We start from the raw sequence: 17,721 nt of genomic DNA, 5'->3' as shown, positions 1-17,721 counted from the left end.
CAAACAACAACTCCTTAGTTCTCGTTTGGTAAACTGGTCTCAGGGAAAAACATCCTTTGACCTGCTATGTACTAAACTGTGTGTTCACTGGACTTGGCCACATCCAAATCTTTCTCACCTGTCTTTCTGTTCTCTGAGAAATAAAAGAGAAACAATAGAGAATTTCACTAAGCAAAATGATAGGAATTCAATGATAGGAATACAATGCTCTTTGTGGAGCACTTGAAATTGCTTGCAGAGGCATGTTCAGAACTTCTTACTACAATGGAGCCCCTTCATTTATTGCATTAGTATCTCACTTCCTCCTTCTGATGACTGCATTATCTTTATTTTACTTCTTTTCTCTCTTTTTAAATTTTCTATAATTTTTTACCAGTTTTGCATGCTTACCTCAGTCATCTGACCAACTAGTTTGAAGACAACAATATACCACACAATAAGAATTGTTGAATTTCTATCATTTTGCTTAGTGAAATTCTCTATTGTTTCTAATGCGTTATGCTTCCTACCTAATGGAGGAACTCTTTTGTGTTACAATTTTATGGTGGACATGTCCAAGTTAATTTTTCCTGCAAAGCACATGTTAGAATGCCTAAAAAGACAAGGATCTAGGAAGAGATCACAAAACTATTTTGTGCTTACCTGTTAACAAATGTCTGTGTGTCCATGAAAGAATTGCCTTTTTTTTGGAAAGAGAATTAAAATAACAGTAAAAAAGAAAAAAAAACCACTTATTTTACTTTTACCAAAACAATTTGTCAAATAAAAATGCTTTTGCTCATGTCAACTTTTATGATAGACAAAAGAACATATGGAGCAGGTAAGGGACACTAAATAATTCAAAGCCTAAATGGGTCTCAGAAAAGGCCCAAACTAAATTGATACAATCAGACTGAATTTAAGGTCCACTTGGATTATTTCTACAGTTGGTACTTATTCTCTGTACATTCTCTGTCATTCACTGATCTCAAGAGGAAAATTAAAGGGACAGTGCATTAGGTTGGCATGATTTCAGTCACGGAGGAGCACACAAGAGGCACAAGTATAAACTATACCACATCACCTACAATGGAGAGAGGTGATTCCGCAAAACACAGCTCTGTGCCAGCTCTGAGAGGCAAAGGGACATGTGCGAAATACAGAAAGTCAACACAGGTTTGTTTATCCCAAATAGGACACCTACAGAGGAAGGTCAGCACATGTCAATCTTCCACGTAAGTGCAATTTTTATCAAAGAGTTGCTGATTTGTGTAGTCATGCATATGTAGCCTATGCCAAGGATTCTCACAGCTAGTCTGCCAAGTGGCCACATTGGGTTCCTTGGAAATATGCATTTTCATTCTTTGTCAAACAGAGTAATATATTAAGAGTCAGATATTACATGACATAATCTCTCAGTAGTTGTTTTTCTTTTTGTTATTGTCCTCTTTTTTTTGGTACCGGGGATTGAACTCAGGACCTTGTGCTTGCCAGGCAAGGGCTTATTCTACTGAGCTATCTCTCCAGCCCCTCTATAGTTCTATAGCTTGTATTTAAGGAGGAGGATCCACAATAGTGTAGCAGAAGTGGTATTAGCAAATAATCATAGTCTTTATGTGTGCATAAAGTAGAACTTAATCCTGCAATGATTCTCTAACAATATTTAGCTTTGTAATCACCTGGGTAGAACTATCTCTTTGGACTGATACTTTCTTTTCTTTATTTTGGAAATATACCATCGCAGATAACCCTGGGCAGGTTTCCTACAAAGAGGAGCATTATGGGACTAAAATGGAAGTTGTGGTTTTTGAGCATAGGCCTTGATGTCTTTCAGAGAACACAGGACACAAGTGGCTCTGCTCCTCTGTTTTATGGAGAACTGTGTGTTTTGAATGCATGACAAAGCGATTGCTTCCCCAATGGCTCCTGTTTCATCTGATCTTGGCATGAAGCTAGAGTGTGCCTCAGAGCTATGTCTCACTGCTGTAGAATAAAATCAACTCGAAATACAGAAGAAACCTGCTCATCTTATTTTCTAAATGTCATGGTTCATCGTAATAGCACAAGCTACAATGCAAAAGCCTTTTACATTGGTTTATTAACCTGTCAGATACATATCTGTGAATGAAAATAAAGTCAAGAAGATGACTTTTATCTTGTAGGTTCATTGAAGAGATTTCCTTGCTGTCATTTCTTCTTATAGATTGTAATCAAATGCAGCAGCCATATTTCTCTTCCTTCTAAGCATCCCTGCTTTCCTCTCTTCCCTTAATGAGTAGGTCTCGGTGTCCACCAACCAAATAAATAGTATTAAATTAGTACCAATAACTGTAATCAGGATGGTTTCTTTCATTGTCCTCAGTAGAAGAGGTATGTATGCAATGGCAGGAATTTCAAGAGCAGTGTCAGTTACCCTGACGGAACAAACCCATATTGACAGCAAATGTCACACATCAGCCTTTGTAAGCTCGACGGGAGCTTTTATGTACCCTTATTGAGTCTTAAATAAAATACACCTCATCCTCATGCTTAGGTTTTTAATGAGATGAGCACCATTGATGGTTTATGCACAGTAAGACAGGCAATGTTCTAAAAATTCCCAGAGATGAAGATCCATAATTTTTTAATGGGAAACTGCAGCCATTCACTGTTTACTGGTTATTTCCTTGTTCTACCCTCAGCTGGAAATGATGACAAACTTAAAATAAGCAAATGAAGCAGAATTTGTCCTTTAGCAATTCATACCTTGGGTGGAAAGGTAAAACATACATGAGAGTAATGATTTTTAAGATGGTAAATGAATAAGGTACTAAACTGAGCTTCAAAGGAAAATGCACGCATGTCTATGATAAAGGTTAGAAGCGTTTTAGTGATCAGGGAAGGAACCACTATGCTCCCGGAACAAAGTGTAACTAGGGGAGACACCACACAAAACAGTTCCATCCTGACCACCTAGCACAGAGAAAAAACACACCAACAGTTGCTTACATTGGACAAAGATAAGATATTGTAATGAAGAGTACCCAGGTAAATTGAATTAAAACTCCCACCTTCCATTTTCTTAAAATAGAATTGTATATTTTTACTCTTGCCAGGTCTATGGGGGTGTTACTGATTAGACCTAAAATGGTACCCAAAAGTCTTATGTGTTAGTAATGTTATTGGGTTACTGGGGCATCGTATGCTCCACATTCATCAGTGGATATGCCCATTGAAGAGGTCAATAACTGAATGTGCTATTCTGAGGTGGAGCCTGGCTGACGTAGGGCGCCAAGGTATGACCTGTGAGGGCGACCTCTTGTCCTGGCGCCTCCCTTCCTCTGCTGCCTGATGTCACAGGCTGAGCACCTTGCATCCCTCATGCTTTGTGTCAAGCTATTTCAGACTCTGAGTCAGCTGACCAGGATATAGCATCGTGACCCAAAATAAGTCAGTCCTCTTCTAAGCTGCAGGAATCAAGTATGTTGTTCCAGTAATTGCAAAGTGACTAATATAAAAATTGGTAACATCAGGGGTTGTTGCTGTGAGTGTACTTGACTCTGTACTTCTGTGGTCTTTGGATCTGGTTTTTCGAATTTTGGACAAGCTTAGAGATATCAGCTGAAGAAACTAGAATACTGTAAGCTGAGCTTGATGGGTGATTCCGGTTGGGTCTGAGAAGACTGTAATGCTGATAAAAATGTGAAGAATAAATTCCAGGTTCAGGAAATTTATTTGGAAAACAAGATCCCAGGGCAGTTAGATTTTGGGCCATGTGCGTTATTATTATTATTATTATTATTATTGTCATCATTATTATATTTGTTACAAGGTCTTGCTATGCAGCTCAGACTTGTAGTTGATCCTCCTGTTTTCACCCTCCCCAATGCTGGGATTACAGGTGTGTACCACCACACCCAGTCTCTGTGGCTAGCTCTGAGCACCCAGGGGCAGGGCTTGCATAGCATGTGATGCTGAGAATTGAACCCCGGTCCCTGTGCTTGCCTAAGCAAGTGCTTAGTCTGCTGAGCTATCTCTCCAGCCCTGTCTGTGTTTTTTTTCTGGCAGAAAATTTTTCTTTATTTTGTCCATGTCCTGACATTTTACTGGAGCATGAGAGTAACAGCAGAGTAAATTTCAAAGAAGCACAATCTTTAGGCTGTGTCATAGATACTTCTGTCAGCCACATAATAGTGAGAACCAGACTGAAAGACAGACATAAATAATTTGAGAAAAAACAATTTCTGATGCCTGAAAGGAAGTACCTATGAAGCCCGGTAGTGATGAGTTTATTTTGTAGAAGAGACTAACATAAAAGAAGCCAAGTAATTTGCATCGAGACAATAGGAGAAATGGCTTCAGAGCATCTCATCAATCAGCAATACCTCACCTGTTAACCGAATAAAGGTATAAAAGTGCATAATTTTCTATTGAGAAAAGAGTTCCTGGACACCACATTTAAGAAGAACTACCTCTGGGAATTGGTTTTTAACTAGGATTCATTTTACTTTGCTCAAACACTCAGACATGGAGGTGCCGTTGCAGCCACGGTTCCAGGGAACCCAGCCACAGTTCATGCTGGCAGTTGCGGAGGCCGTTCATCCCCTGTGGGGTTAGCGTTGCTTCTCCCTTGATTTCTGAAAATGGTTTTTTAGGCCAGGCAATTTGTTCTTGAGAGGGCAGAGTGTGAAACACTGTGAGAGTAAAGCCAAAGTGCAGGGAGACTACAGGAAACTGTAGAAACTGGGAACATGGAATGTGTGCTGCGGAAAGTGGCAGGCACTGAGTGGATGAGCCAGCCCAAGAGACAGACCAGCCTGTGCAGCATCACAGCCAGCAACAGTGGAGTTTCTCCTGCACGTTGGTGTCGACTGTGTCACTTCCTTTGGCTAACGGGGTGCAAACGGATGTGATAGGAACAAATACCTAAAACACTTGTGCTGTTGGACTTGCTCACTCACTTCCCCGGGCTCTGGGAAAAGCAAGCTGACTGTGCAAATCACATTCTCCCTAGTTCCACCGAGCATGCCTGGAGCAGACCTAAACCCAGCTCTTCAACTAAGTTCACACACAGCTGTATAGGTATCTGGCCGCAACCTTCCCACCAGCGTACAACTTGGAGCAACTTTTTGCTTAACCTGAGACCAAAAACAGGAGAACAAATCTATATTTTTATCAACCACTGAAGTATCAGAAATTTTGGCTACACACCAAAGCTGGCTGATGTAAAAATAAAGGCTACTCTATGCAAATTTTAATACACAAAAAAACCAATAAAACAGTTATTGAATGAATGCATTGTTAGGTAAAAATATTTTGAGAAAAGTATAAAGTACTTTGGGGTGCAGAAAAAACCATAAAAACTTTAGAAGCCCCAGTTTTGTAAAGACTGAATTTCACCACAAATGATTGTGTATTGAAGGAAAGGTAGGATAAGTATATTGTAGAGAGACAATGGAAGTTGGAGTGGTAACTTTCTTCTCCAAAGTGGAGCACAGAGAAGGCATAAAACGTTGTATGATGTATGTTGAATTTCTACTGCAGCCATATAAATTTATCAAAACACCCCGCAATTGTAGTGATTTAAAATAATATATATTTGTTGTTTTACTGGTGTGTAGGTCAGACCAAGTACCGTGCAAATTGTCTGAGTAAACTGGTTAGTGTTACACCAGGTCAACCGTACAATATTAGCAGCATTGTGCCCTGCTGAGAGCTCATGCATATGTGTATTTCAAAGTTCACTCAAGGCAGGGCTCAGATTTAGTTGCTTGGAGTAGTAGAATGCAGAATCCTCTTTTGGCACTTGTCTGGGGCTGCACTTTGCTCCTGGAGCTGATCAGCTTCTTCTTAAGGTCTCTGTGAGCTCCGCTCCAGCAAGGGCCAGCTGGGTCTGTCTGTTGCTTTAAACCTCTTTCAATTCTTTTCAACCATATCTCCATAAATGACACCCGCCTCTCTGCTTTTAAGAGCTCATTTGATTACACAGACACTCCTGGATAATCTAAGGATATCTTCCATTTTTTCAAGTCATCTGATTTGTAATTTTAATTCCATCTGCAAGGTCTTTTATAGCAGAGCTATGATTAACATTTGATTGAATAATCAGGGTGCAAAAATGGAGAGTCGAGAGAAGAAATTCTTTTTTTTTTTTTTTTTAATGGAAAAAAGGTACAACAAACTTCCTTGCAACATAATAAGAGAATGACAATAGTTAATAAGCTGCAATCTAGAAGCAGCTACTTCAGCGGGGTGCATTCAGAAGGAGTTGCAGGGTCCACTTTGGTGGGACACACCCAGATAGAGCAGAACACAGCAACCAGACCCAGGCCAGGCCCAGCCAACAGAGTTTCATTCACTCAAACTAAACTCGGTGACGGAGGCTTACTACTAGGCCCACGAGGCCCCAAGATGAGGCCCAGCAGGCCCCAGGATGAAGCCTACAGGGGGATCCTCGCAGTTTGGAGGTAGCTGGAGAAAACTTGGGTGAAATAATCTGCCTGGAAGGTTCTAGGTACATCTAGAGGAGGTGCCTGGACAGATCAGGGGAACTAATTTAAATACAATTGTTAGATTTCTAAATTTCTGTGTAAAAATATGTGAATGCTTATTCTTACTTTTTAATTTTTTTAATCTTTTTTCTTCATATTCTGGAGGAACTCGAAGTATAAGATAGCAATACTTGATGGAAAATACCTGTTCCATGTTACATCTAAGGTATTTGATCATCAGACAGACAGTGAGGTTAACCTCAACTGTCTAATATTTTAGGGTAATAATATCATTAAGCTTCTCTTCTGGAGGGTTAACAATCTAAGATTGTAGACCAAAAATTAAAGAAAAAGAAGGGCTACAAGGACAGCCAACATTTTGGCCCTAGCCTTTCAAGGTCAGTAAGGACTTAGGAAATAGGAGAACCTGTACTGTAACACCCTATAACTCAATTGTGTCTCAAATTTTCTCATCAAGGAGAATTTGTGGCCACAGAGGAAAGTGATCGTTGATGTAGAGTGTGCCTAAGGAGAGTCACATGGAGAGAAAACATTCAAGCTTTCACAGAGAGAAAATCGGTCAAGCAATGGCCGTGACTCATCCACATGACTGACACTGACAAAAAATCTACAAACTGAGGTACAAGGTTTCAGGATAAATCCTGAGGGGATTTGACTGACATTATCAGATACAAAGGTACATTTCTTGTTATATAGGTCTTGCTCTTTCTTGGTCTTAACCATCCAGCAGAAACGTATGAAAATGAAGTATAAATAGTAAAGTCATATTAATATGATAAGCTGTAAAATACTCAAGTCAACAACTTCGGGCAGTGACAGTTTTATGGAAAACCCACTACTATTAAGGACTATTCGACTATATTGGGATATTTTGCTGAATTCATGCACCTACAGTATTTAAATGACAATGGAATGCCCTTCTCTGACAAAACTAACCAAAAAAGGGGGATACAAATGAATGTCCGTTTTATATCTGTATACTCATAATAGTTAGGCTACAGCTCCATTCTCTTAATTCAATGAATAGAGAAGTTTTTTCCAAGAGTGTTTGAGACAGGATATCAGGTCTGCATCTTATAGAATAAATAACCACTAAGACAACAATATGCAATGTATTAATTATTGAAAATGAACTAGTAATTGGTTGTGAAACTGTTTGATGGCTATTTATTTCTCAATAAAAGTATATAAAAACAAATTTCCAGTTATTTTTTTTCTTTTTTAATATTAATTTTATTGAGAAAGTAGTAGCAATGAGACAGTTTCAAAACAGGTTAGTAGATTTTTTAATCTAGCAGTTAATTACTGACTAACTATATATACTGATACCTGTCAAATTTCCAGTTTATGATCTGCTTTCTTCTATAGCTATAATGTTTGCTCCTATTGTATAAACTACAAAACCACTACCTACATTTTTTTTTCAATTTCTAAATTTCACTAGCTGTTATCTAGTATTGTTAATAGTACTACTGTAAATAGGATATCATATCTTCCTGAACTACATATTCTTCCTTGGGTAATAATATTGGGAGGCACTTGGGCAATAACCTCACCAAAAACCTACACTGAAAGACAGAGAACAGTGCAAATGGAAACCAATACATAACTCCAAATAAACAGAGAAGGCAAAATCTTGGGAAACACACAAAACAAGAATCTCTGACACAGGAAAGATACCTAAGGAATAGACCATTTACAGAGAGATTCTGATTTCAATGATACAGCTAGTTACTATCAAACTTTCACAAAAAAGTATCACAGGAATCAAAGTTAAAATTTCCCTCTGAAATAGAAAATGACAAAAAGGAGGAGCAAAATGCAATCTCAGGCCCCAAGCCCACCCAGAACAAACCCAGGAGATAACAGCATACAAGACATTGGAAGTTACATACCTGAAATCTCTGAAATAATAGCAACTGAAGAAACAAATTCAGAAGGATATAGAGGAAATCAGATAAGAAATAATCTTCCAGGTAAAAAATGAAATGATAAGTATAATGAAAGAATTACTAAGCATTTCTAAAGAAGTCAAATAGAGCAGAATGGAAAAATGATGGAAACCTTGAGGGAGCAACATAAGAAAGAAGTGGAAGGCATGAAATAGATTTAAAGATATACACAGCAAATTAAAAACTCGGTTAAAAGTTGGGAAAGCCATTTGAATTAAAGTGAAGATAGACTTTCAGACATTGAAGACAAAATTGCAGCTAGCAAAGCACTAAGAGAAGATCTCTTATAAATGACAAGGATCCAGGAAATAATAATACAAGCGTTGCAGATGAACAACATAAAACTAATGGGCATTAATGAGGAAGAAGGAGCCAACACAAAGACAGAAAAAGAACATGGGCAGAAGTAATAGTAGAAAACTTCTCAAATTTGGGGAAACAATATGACAACCAGGTAGCTGAGGTATATAGAACTCCAAATGATAACAATCCAAATAAAGCTACACCCACACATATCATAATCAAGATCCCAGGAATTGAGAACAACGTAGTAAAAGCCAATAGAGGGGGGAAACCAAAAGAGATAATATGCAAGGGAAAACTCATCAGAATAAGGGAAGATTTCTCCTCACAAACCATCAGGTCAAGAAGAGCATGCAGTGAAGTATTTCAAGACCTATAAGAATACAAATTCCAACCCAAATTCCAACTCCATTCAAGTTTAATGGAGAAGTAAAATATATCCATGACAAAGAACAACTAAAGCAACTCATAGCAATCAAACCAACTCTACACAGACTACTAAAATATATTCTAGACAAGGATCAAAATGACTACAATTCCAAGAGCAAAAATGGAAAAAAACATACCAAACATGGCAAATATTAAATACAGGACAAAAGTAGGGAGCAAGCAACAGGAAAAAATAAACATGCCAAATATAAGTCAATACATATTAATGATAACCACCAATCTAAGTAGATTCAATTCAACAATTAAAAGAAATAGATTGGCAGAATGTATTAAGAAACAAAATCCAACAGTATCCTGTATACAAGAAACACATTGAACCCGTAAAGAAATCATAGGCTGAAAGTCAAAGGATATAAATCAGTACTACATACTCCAGGACCTCAGATAAAAGCAGGGATAGATATCCTGTTGACAATCTGAACATCAAACCAAAAGAGAGAAAGATGGTTACCACATACTAGTTAAGGAAAATTTCAAGAGAAAGAGATAGCATTCATAAATATGTTTGCACCAAGTATGTGAACATCCAACTATATAAAACAAATTTTAATGCACATGAAAAATCTAATAACCAATATTACAATCTTAACAGGAGACCCTAACACTCCATTATCTCAAATAGATAGCTCAGGCACACAAAAAATTTAGTAAAAAGGTAGCAGAAGTGAGCCAAACCTATGACCGACTGGACTTATTGTACATATATAGAGTGTTCCTCCGAAGAACATCTTCATAAACATTCTTTTCAGGTGCACCTGGGATGTTTTCTAAACTAGACCACATAGTAGCCCATAGATCATGCTTACATGATTGTAAGAAAACAGAAATTATCCCCTGCATATTATCTGACCACAGTGCAATGAAACTGGAAATTTATGACAAAAGGAACCACAAAAATCCCATAAACATATGGAAACTAAAGAACACCCTTCTCAGCAACCAATGTTTTACAGATGAAATTAATCAAGAAATTAAATAGTATCCACAGTCCAAAAAAATTCAGACACAATTTACAGAAAGTTGTGGGATGCAAAGAAAGCAGTTCTCAGAGGTAAATTTATAGTGCTGAACTCACAAACTAGGTAAACAGAATGAGAACAAATAAACACTCTAAAGCTTTACTTCAAGCATTTAGAAAAAGAACAGCAAACCAAGCCCAAAGTCTAAGATGGGAGACAATTATAAACATTTGAACAGAAAATAATGCATTTGAGACCAAAAATATACAAAGAATTAATGAATCAAAAAGCTGATTCTTTGAAAGACTGAATTAAATTGAAAATCCCCCAGCGGGCTTCATGTGAAACAAGAATGAAAACAGTCAAATCCAAGCAATAAGGAATAAAAAGGATGAAACTTCCACAGATCCAGTAGATATTCAGAAGATCACCAATAGCTATTTTGAAAATCTTTACTCTCATAGAAGTGAAGACATAGAAAAATTGGACAGAGTTCTATAGAAAGGCAGAAATTACCAAAACTGAATGAAGAAAATATAGAAACTTTGAATAACACAATTTCTGCCAATGAAATTGAAAATATAATTAAAAAAACTTATCAACAAACAAAATGAGAAGTCCTGATAGATTGACAGCTGATTTTTGCAAGAAATTCAGAGAAGATTTGATCTCAATACTCTTCAAACTCTTCAATGAAATTTAAAAGGAAACAGTACTCCCAAAATCATTCCTGGAGTCAAGTATTATACTGATACAAAAAACAGAGAAAGATTCAACCAAAAAAGGGAATGACAGACCAAACTTCCTCATGAACATAGACACAAAAGTTCCCATTAAATTCCTATGAAATAGAATACAGCAAATCATCAAGAGGATTATACACCATCATCAGGTAGGATTCATCTAGGGATGCAAGGACGGTTCAACATATACAACTCTATAAATACAATACACTATATCAATACTGCCAAAACCAAAAAACACTTGATCATCTCAATGGACACAGAAAAGACTTTTGATAAAGTACAATGCTCATTTATGATCAAAGCCCTGCAGAAAATTGGAATGGATGGCTTCCACCAGAATCTGTTAAAAAGCCATCTTTGAAGGATTAAAAATAACATAATTTTAAATGGAGAAACACTGAAAGTTTTTACTTTCAAATCAGGTGCAAGAAAAGAATGTCTGCTATCACAACTCCTACCCAATATAGGTAGGAATTCATTAGCTAGAGCTATTAGACACAAGAGAGATAAAAGGAATAAGAACAGATAAAGAAGTTAAACTATTTTTATTCGCAGATGACATGATACTCTACTTGGAAGACCCAAAAAACTCTGCCAAGATGCTCCTATAATTAATAAACAAATTCAGTAGCACAGAAAGATGCAAAGTCAACACCCAAAACTCAATAGTATTCCTCTATACATATATCAAATTGAGAAATAGAGAAACAATACCATTCAAAATAACATCCAAAAAAAAAGGAAATACTTAGGAATTAACCTAACAAAGGAAGAAAAGATCTACACAATGAATATTGTAACACTCTGAAAAGGAGATTGAAGAGGATTTTAGAAAATGGAAAGACAGTCTTTGCTCCTTGATAAGAATAACTAACATTGTGAAAGTGGTCATACTTCCATTGTTATGTATGTATTTAATGCAGTCCCTATCAAAATACCATCAACATACCTCATAGATCTAGAGAAAGCATTCTTAAAATTCATTTGGAACCAAAAAATACCTAGAACAGCAAAGGCAATATTGTGCAGCAAAACAAGGCAAGAAATATCATAATCCATCACTTGAAATTATACTACAAAGTTAGCATGATAAAATCAGTGTGGTATTGATAAAGAAAAGACCCAAGGATCAGTGGAACATATTAGAAGATGCAGATACAACTATAAACACACTCAGTCATCCTGTCTTTGACACTGGCCCAAACATGTTCACTGGAAGAAAGATAGCCTCTTTAAAAAATGGTGCTGGAAAAAATGGCTCTCCTCATGCCAAAAAGTAAAACTAGACTTTAAAGCATTGCCACGCACTAATCTACAGTCAAAATGGATTAAAGATCTTAACATTAAAACAGAAACACTAAATCTTCTGGAGTAGATTGTACGTTGAAATCTTGAAGACATAGAGGTCATCAGAGTTCATGTACAAAAACCAAACTGCATGAGAAATACTTCAAAGAATCAACAACTGGGATCTCATTTTATTGAGATGTTTCTGCATGTCAAAAGTAATCACCAACAGAGTGAAAAGTCAACTCACAATTTGGGAAAAGTAATCTTAGCCGATAATCATGCAGACAAAGACCTTCTACCTAGAATATATAAATAACTAAAAAAATTAAACCTACAAAATTTAAAGACCCAATCAAAAAATAGGCATCTGAGTTGCATACACAGTTCTTGCAGGAAGAAATACAAGTGGCAAGTAAACGTGTGCAAAATTGTTCCACATCATTGGCCATTTGAAAAATGCAGATTAAAACAACATTGAGATACCATCTCCCCCAAGAATAAATGGCTATTATAAAGAAATCAACTAATAAAAAATACTGGAAAGGCTATAGGGAAAAGGAACCCTTGTCCACTGCTGGTGGGAAGGTAGACTGGTACAACCACTTTAGAAAGTAGTGTGGAGACTTCTCAAAAAGCTAGGACTTGAAATTTCACACAACCCAGATATTTTCCTTCTGGTTACTTCCCCAAAAAAACTGAAAATATCATATCATAGTGCTATATGTGCACCCATGTTTATAGCAGTACAATTTGTCACAGCCAAATTTTGGATGGAAAATATTTTTTTATATATACAATGGAGAATTACTTACGTACAAAGAAAAACTTGAGGCCTTTATATGTATGTGGATACAACTAGTGACTGTAATCTTAAGTGAAATAAATCACATCCACTTGTATAAATATTGTATTGACTCCCAAGTGAAAGAACCTGAAAGAATAAATAAAACCTGAAAATTATAATAGATATAGTAAAATGGAAATACACTGAAAATAGGGAATAAACAAGGATGATGGGGGAAAGGAGAAAAGATAGGAAAAAAGAAGGGGACTAATCATACAAGTATATATACGGCAAGGCTGAGATTATCATTCTAATAATTTCCAAAAGTTTTTTTTAAAGAGCTGATGTTTCGATTTTTCAAATTCATTCTTCAGTTTTTATTTATTTATTTATTCATTCATTTTGTGATACCAGGGATTGAGCTCAGGATCTTACACTTGCGAGGCAAGCACTTGTTCTACCGAGCTATCTCTCTGACCCTGATGTTTTGAATTTTTACCCTGATATCTGCTATCTAAACAACCACATTAAGTACAGCAATGTGAAATACAAAAACAGTGTTTGAATTCCTCTCATCTTGGTCTTCTAAATTTTTACCATTTATGATGTCTTATCAACTATCATTATATTCTCTTTAAAATAAATATTTAAAAAAGTGAAAAAGACAAGAAAAATTAAGGTTTATTAAAAGCAGGCATTAATATTCAATTATTTTTTGTTTTCTTTGTTTTCATATTCAATTATTTTTTCTATCTTACATATCTATATCTATTAATCTGAGCAACAGATTTGATAATAAAATTAGGTAATATAAAAACCGTTGTTAATTTTCTATTCTTATTTTGAAAATCTGTAACATATCTATCCTACTATGTTACCCTGCTTCTGTCTTTGCTTTTAGCTAATTTTTACTCTTCAAAACTAAATTCAATTAAATTTAAAAATTATACTACATATAATTATCTTTAAATGAATTACTCAGAGTACAAGATATAGGCATAAAAAAATCTCCATTTGTTATTATCAGAAATCTTACTTTGAACTAAGAAATGCAAATAGTAAAACTAACTTGTATTTTTTCTTCTTTTCTTTCTTCTTTTTGCCTTTCCCTCATCCTAGTTCCTTTTTCCTTTTTAACAGATTCTTACCATTTCTAAAATGTACAATGCAAAAATATCATTTCTTTTGTACATTTTAGATCTTATTTACTCATTCAATTTCTCACTCCAAGGAGACAATATGTAGCGTACACATGTGAGACTGATTATTTCACTAATAAGTGTGGCCTTAAGTTGTATTCATTTACTTACAAACGTCTCAAGATTAACCTTTATGTCTGGGTCGTATTTCATTATCTAACACACACACACACACACACACACACACACACACACACAAACACACACACAGCCCTTTTATTGATTCTTCAGTTGACAAGCATTTGTGTTGTTTCCAAAACTGAGGTATTACAAATTGTGCTACTATAAACATGGGTGCATATTTATCACTGGGGTATGATTTTTTAAAATTGTTCCATGAAAAACCTAAAAGGGGAATACCTGGATTTAATGGGACTTCTAATTCTATCTTTCTGAGGAATCTCCACAGATCTTCAAGATTTCTACCTATTTTTTCTTTAGTAAGTTTAGTGTTTCTGTTTTAATAGTTAGATCTTTAATCCATTTTGATCTTTAGAATTTTCTCTCTTGTGTGGTCTTTGAACTTGACTTAACCTTCTTTTTCTAGAAGCTTGAGATGCAACATTATGTTGTTTATTTGTGCCTGTTGTTTTCCTGATGTGAGCATTCACTGCTATAAATTTCTCTCTTAAAACCGCTTTCATTGCCTTGCACATATGATACTGTGTTGTTGTTATGGTTTGCGTCCAGTTGTCCCCTCAAAGCCTCATGTAGGTCATGGGGCAGAAGCTGCTGGAGGAGCAGTTAAGTGTCTTGGGGATGGGGCCAGAGGACCAGGGCGGGGCTTGAGGGGCAGGGCCAGAGAGGGGTGAACCGTTAAACTGACAGCATGCACCTCCCTACCCCACCCCAGACCTGGTGACCCCTCTCGAAGGTGTGGAGAAGATCTTCCTGGACACAGCAGCACCCCAGCCTCTCTTCCAGACCCTGTAGTGTGGGACAGCAGTGTCTCGAGGTCTTGCTATACAATTCAGGCTGCTTTAAACTATGAAACTTCCAGTAACTGTGAGCTAAATAAATCTTTCCTTCTCTAAGCTTGTGTCAGGTATGTGTCCCAGCAAGGAGAGAAGAGTAACCAAGATAGTTGTATATGCATTTTCCTTTAATTGCAGGTATTATTTAATTTTACCTTTAGTTTCAACTGTGACTCATTGGTTGTTCAGGAAAGTGTTATTTCATTTCCATGTGTGAATGGAGTTTTTGAAGATTCTTTTACCATTGATTTCCAATTTTACTGAGGCATGGTTGGAAAATATGCATGGAATAATTTCAATTGCTTTGCATTTACTTAAGGATGTTCTCTGAGGTGGTATGTGGTCTATTTTAGAAAATAACCCATGAGCAGCTGAGAAAAGTTTGTATTCTGATACTGTTATTTGGAACATTCTAAATTTCTATCAACTCTATTCATTTTCAGGTTTGGCTCAGTTTTGATATTTATTTGTTGATTTTTTTTTGTCTGGTCAATCTCTTTATTACATTGGTGTGTTAAGGTCCTGTGTTACTATTGTGTGATTTTATTTTTGTTGTCTTATTTTATTTTTCATATCTATTAATACTTGTCTTTTGGTGCACACACAGTATGATTGCTGTCTCTTGCCCTTGAAATGTCCCCTTACAAGTATGTAGTGACCTTCTTTATCTGGTTTGATCATTCTTGATGTGAAGTTCACATTGTCTGCAAACACAATGTCTACCCCTGCATATTTTTTTTTTATTTCTTGCTGTATGGAGTACTGTTTTCCATCCTTTAACTTTCAGTCTATGAGTTTATTTTTGGGTTATATGTGTTATTTCTATTCAGCATATTGGAGCTCCAGTAGAGCAATCAGTTAGCACGTGGGACTTATACTCTATTCAGCATATTGTTGAATTGTGTTTCTTTATCTCCTCTGCCAGTCTGTTTCTTTTGATTGGTGAATACAGACCATATTCATGGATGGTTATAAGTTCTATATATTGGCTTATCTTTGTCATGTTGCTTTCCTGTGGCTCTTTCCCTGTTTTTCCACTCTGTTTGTTTGCCATGTTTCCTGTTTTTTTATTCTGTTATTGTTCTTGAAATTTTGATTATTTTTATCTCTGTCCAGAATATCTTTTGGTATACCTTGTTGGCTTAGTGGTCATGAATTTCTTCAATTATTGTTTGCCATGGAAGTGTCTTATTTCTCCATTAATTTCAGAAGATATTTTGCAGAATACATCCACCTGGGTTGGGAGTTGTTTACTTTCAGGATTTGATATACATCACTCCAAGCTATTCTTGAAGGGTTTGTGTTGAGAGGTTTTCCATGTTACTGCTGGACTTTCCTTTAAAGGTGATCTATTTCTTTTCTCTGCTTTTGTATTGCATTTCTGAGATCTTCATCATTACACATCTGGGGGTACACTTAGTTTGGTCATTTTAGTTAGAGTTGTATATGCCTCATTTATCTGTATGTCAGATTTTTTTCCAAGTTTTGAAATATTCTGCTTTACTGCTGCAAACAGTTTGTTATGCTATTTGTGTTCGCTCTTGCATTTTCATAGGCGCCTATCAGTCTTATGTTGTATTTCTTTTTATTGTCTTGCAGCTGTTGGACTGTTATTTCTTGATCACTTTTTATTTTTAAGAGGTCTTTTCTTTTGTGATCACTAGCTATGATCCTGATTTCAAAGCCTAAAAGTCTTCCTTTAGTTTTGTCCAAGTGGTTTTGCTAGCTTTAAATGGAATTTTTTAATTTCATAAATATCTTGATGAAATTTGAAATTGCTTTGTGCATTGTATTTCTTTCTTATTGATCTTCCAGTTTCCTGTTATCCTCTATTTTTTAATAATCTATCTCTATTCTAGATTTATTGAGCATTTCCTTATGATTGTGCTTTATCTTTTAATCCTGGGTGATTATTTTAGAACCAATTTCTTCTATAGCTTCTTTACTTCTTTATGGATTTATTTCTTTACTTACGTTGCTATCATTTCAGGAATTTCATGTGTGTTTTCCACATTCCTCTATTTTGTAATCTACTGGACTTGTTCTGTGTGGGATGGAGACCTGAGATTGTATTTTGCTTCTTTATACTGTCATTTTCTATTTTAAATCTTTTATTTTACATGTTGATCCTTTTATGATTTTTCTATTAGGTAGCTACATTACTAATATCAAGTCTTCTCTAGGAAAGGTCTGTTCTTCAGGGATGTATTCTGTGTATAGGAGGTTATTGATTTGTGTCTGTTCCCAATTCCTACCTTATTAGTTAATTATTAAGAGTGAGATGTACCTGCTTGGCTCAATATTCAGCTGTTCAGTGTGAATCTGTGGTGAGGTTTTTACCCCAGAGCATCATATTATTGTTATAGAAAAGAGAATAACTGGGGCCAGGGAGATGGCTCAGTAGAATAAGCACTTGCCTGGCAGGTTCGGATCCTGAATTCAATCCCTGGTCCCTCAAAAAAGAAGAAGAAGGAGAAGGAGAAGGAGAAGGAAGAAAGAGGAGGAGGAGGAGGAGGAGGAGGAGGAAGAGGAGGAGGAGAAGGAGAAGAAGGAGAAAGAAGAAGAAGAAGAAGAAGAAGAAGAAGAAGAAGAAG

This window comes from Octodon degus, unplaced genomic scaffold (genome assembly GCF_000260255.1).
Source record: "Octodon degus isolate 3935 unplaced genomic scaffold, OctDeg1.0 scaffold00042, whole genome shotgun sequence".
Taxonomy (NCBI): Eukaryota; Metazoa; Chordata; class Mammalia; order Rodentia; family Octodontidae; genus Octodon; species Octodon degus.
This window is presented reverse-complemented; position numbering follows the sequence as displayed.